This window comes from Nomascus leucogenys, chromosome 15 (genome assembly GCF_006542625.1).
Source record: "Nomascus leucogenys isolate Asia chromosome 15, Asia_NLE_v1, whole genome shotgun sequence".
Taxonomy (NCBI): Eukaryota; Metazoa; Chordata; class Mammalia; order Primates; family Hylobatidae; genus Nomascus; species Nomascus leucogenys.
The window spans coordinates 66675207-66679614 of NC_044395.1; the positions used below are offsets into that span (position 1 = coordinate 66675207).

General features: G+C 37.5%; 1 pseudogene; it reads right to left on the reverse strand.

The window, feature by feature from the left end:
- Positions 1–271: 271 nt before the first annotated feature.
- On the reverse strand, positions 272–1203 carry LOC100580651 (annotated as a pseudogene).
- Positions 1204–4408: the final 3205 nt, after the last annotated feature.

Here is a 4408-nt window from a genome sequence, read left to right on the forward strand (position 1 = left end):
CCCTGGTAAATAGGCATAATAGAAAGAGATAGCTTAGGCCCTCCCTTTTGTAGTCCATAACTCAATGAAAGTACACATACATTGGTCCTTCTTGTAAACTCCACCCACCCCCCCGCCCCCACAAAAAAAGAAAAAGAAAATCACTTATCCATGGTTTATTTTTCCCACAGCTCATATGGAGATACAACTGGGTATTGAATGGTTGGGCAAAAGCATTATCAGTTGGCCTTATTGTTCACTTACTCACGGGTTTATTGCTGGGACCCACAGTCTATGCAATTCCTCTGCACAGGCATTTGGTCACCTTGCCCCGTATTTCCTTCATCTTTATACCATAGATGACGGGGTTGAGCATTGAGGGCAGGAGAAGGTAGAGATTGGCAAGGAGAATATGGGTATGAGGTGAGATATTGTGACCAATGCAGTGGGTGACAGAGGAAAAGAGTGCAGGCACATAAGTGACAAGGATGACAAAGAGGTGTGCTGAGCAGGTGTTGAGGGCTTTGCAGGTGGCATCTCGAGATGGCATACCACAGCCTATAGGGTGAGGGCATAAGAGAAGCCAATGAGCAGCAGATCAAGTCCTACCACAAGCAGGATCATGAAGAGCCCATAGATAACGATTGGGCCTGGTGCGGTTACAGGCCATCTTCGCCACAGCCATGTGATCACAGTAGGTATGAGGAATGGCTGTGTGGTAGAAGGGTAATCTTTGAAGTAGAGGAGGCATGGGCAGGATAAGGATCACACCCTTGGCAAGAGCCAGCAGTCCCAGGCGTCCAACTAAAGAACGGCTCAGAATTATGTTGTAGCGTAAGGGCTCACATATGGCCACAAAGCGGTCAAAAGCCATGGAAACAAGGAGGGCTGATCGTACCACGGATGATCCATGGATGAAAAACATCTGAGTGAAACAGGCATTGGCAGCTATGTCCCGATCATTGAACCAGAAGAGGCAGAGGAGTTTGGGCACCACAGCCAGAGTGGATATGAGGTCAGCCACCATCAGTAGGGCCAGAAGCAGGTACATTTGTGAATGAAGTGTGGGTTCTGTGGTCACCAGGAAAACGATAGAACCATTGCCAATGAGGATAGCCAAAAACATGGAGAAGAAAGGAACAGATAGCCACAAGTGCTGTGACTCTAAGCCAGTACGCCCATCAGCGTGAAGGTCATGAAGCTGGAATGGTTGAGGATTAGCATGGTTGAAATAGTTGGCAGTTGTTAAAGTTAGACACCTGTCAATGAGATATGGCTGGTGCGTTGTTTTTACTGGGTTTGGGTTCTAAAGACTTGCTGAGACGGGGCCTAGAGAAAGATGGCAGAATGGACCTTTGGGATCATGAAATCCACAATCTGGTTTCAAGTCTACGTCTAAGCACCTATATTGTTTCACAGTAATTTCTTTATGGGGCTTTGCCTTCTTTTCTGTATAAAGGATATTGTAGTGAACATTTATTCTCACCATTTCCAGTTCAGCAATTCCACATTTTAAGAAATCTGACTAAATAGGATAAAATTTTACCTTTGATAGAAAGATGGAAAAACTTGATAGAAGAGCCGTAACTGTCTCCTTGGGAAGCCTGCAAAATATACAAAAAGAGAGGAAACATATTTTCCCCCACCTTGTTCCAGGGGCACTGAGCTGTTGGAAGAACTGAGTTCCTTTGCTTTTATGTTTTGTCCCTCTTTTAGAGATCCACTTTTAGGTGGTGATTGCTTCACTGCCCTTGGGGCCTTCTGGGTTTTGGCAGACAAAATATGAAAGATACAATGTCCAAATAAAAACACTATCAGGTGGCTATTTCCCATCATCTCCCAAGTTATGCATATTTGTAACTTGCTGGACAATCCATTGAGGTTTTGGATCTGACTCGTGCATCTCTCTCTCTCTCTCTTTACTATAACTGACCTTCACGTGTAAATTGTATTACCTTTAATTATGAGGTATTTGCTTTAAATTTGTACACTGGGCTACCTAAGAGTACTCATTCTTTAGTTTTTATCATAAATTAAGCAGAATTTCTCTCTCCTTCGAGGGATCTATGGACACTTTAAGTACTAATTAAATCAAGAACTCTTTCCACTAATTCCTACCTCTTTGGTACTAACTGTCTTTCATTTCCTGTGCATTGTCCAAACTATCTGTTTTTTGGTTGTAGACATTCAATTTAAGCTTATGGCCTCTGGTCATGGTTCCATATGTTAGGGAACTTAACATTGTGATATAAAATTATATTTAGATATCCTGTGAGCTGATGCAGTCGTGAAGCTGATTAATAGTTCTTAGAGGAAGCAGGTGTGCATACATCTGCATAATGAGGGAAATCTGTATTATATCTGGACTTCTAATAGGAAGATAATCTTTATAATAGAGTGTATGGTGTGGGGAGAAATAACCAATAACATGGAAAAAAGCCCTTCAACTGAATAAATAAAATAACACTGTCCTTAGCATTTTGAAAATCATATTAACATGAAATATGGAAAATAGAAATGTAGAATGTACTTAGATAGAACTTTGCACTCACACCTGAGCAGACACTAAGAACAATTAGTTCTGATACACACAAGTAACATCCAGATGAGGTTTGTGGAATAGAATCTGTAGATTGTGTATAATACAGGAAGAAAAGCGTAGGATGAAACAGAGACATTTGTCTAGTGATATAGCTAGGAGCTCTATAGGTGTATTAGAAGCTCAGTGTAGATAACATGCATGACATTTTAATGACTTTGTGAATCACTAAACTCATTAACACTATCACAAGATATAATTTCCACCCATAAAAGACAGAGATAATACTTCAATATTTGAGCTACTCCTCTGGAACTTAATGATTTCACAAATAATTGTTTCAGATTATTAATAATGCTATTAAAATAAATTTTGCAATTAAACTGTACCCCATAGCAAGATCTTTGGAACTTGCCTGCATGTAGTAAAATATAAATATTAAATTTGCTTATATTAAGTAGTTTCTGCATATTCTTTGACTTTTAGAAAACATAGTCATATCTCATTTCAGTACTCATTCTAGCATCTGAATACGCCTGTCATTAATTATAATCTTTTTGTTTCTTTTATAAAGCCCCCAGCTAAAGATCTTTGCTTTTTTCATAGATATCCATCCTAACTGATGATTATAACTAAAATGCTGGGAAAGCAGCACTTCTTATGGATTACTCTTTTAACCATGCTTGTATCAATTAAAATTCAATACTCATAGAACACCAAGAAGATTTAACCTAATGAACATTACCCCGAGGCATTTAGTAATCAAACTTCCAAAGGTTAAAGATAAAGAAAGGATCCTAAAAGCAGCTAGAGAAAAGAAACAAATAACATATAAGGAGCTCCATCCAATATGTCTGGCAGTAGACTTTTTAGTGGAAACCTTATAGGCCAGGAGTGAGTGGCACAGCATAAGGTATTGCAAATGCTGAAGGAAAAAAAATATTTTATCCTAGAATAGTATATCCAGTGAAAATATCCTTCAAACATGAAAGAGGAATCAAGTCTGTCCTACAAGAAATGCTAAAGGGAGAATTTCAATCAGAAAGAAAAAGATGTTATTAAGCAATAAGAAATCACCTGAAGATACAACACTCACTGATAATAGTAAGTACACAGGAAAACACAGAGTATTATAACACCATAACTGTAGTGTGTAAAATATTCTTATCTTAAGTAGAAAGGATAAGTAATGAACCATTCAAAAATAATAACTACAACTTTTCAAACATAGACGGTAAAAATAAGACAAAAATAGAAACCACAGAAAGTTAAAAAGTGATAGGATGAAGTTAAGGTGTACAATTTTCATTAGTTTTCTTTTTGTTTGTTATTATGTTTATGCAAACAAAGTTAAGTTGTTATCAGCTTAAAATAATGGAATATAAGATAGTATTTGCAAGCCTCATGGTAATCTCAAATCAGAACGCATACAACAGATACACAAAAAATAAAAAGCAAGAAATTAAATGATGCCACTAGAAAAAAATCACCTTCAGTAAAAGGAAGACAAAAAGGAAGAAGCAAAAGAAGACCACAAAACAACAAGAAAACAAATAAAATGGCAAGAGTAAGTTCTTACTTGTCAATAATACCAATGAATGTACATGGACTAAACTCTCCAATCAAAAGACATTGATGGGCTGAATAGACTAAAGAAAACAAGACCCAGTGACCAGTTGCCTACAAAAAACACACTTCACCTATAAAGAGACACATAGACTGACAATAAAGGGATAGAAAAAGATATTCCATTCCAATGGAAACCAAGATAGAGCAAGAGTAGCTATACTTATGTCAAGCAAAATAGATTTCAAGACAAAAACGTAAGAAGAAACAAAGAAGATCACTATATAATGTAAAGGGTCAGTTCAGCAAGAGTTAATTTTAAAT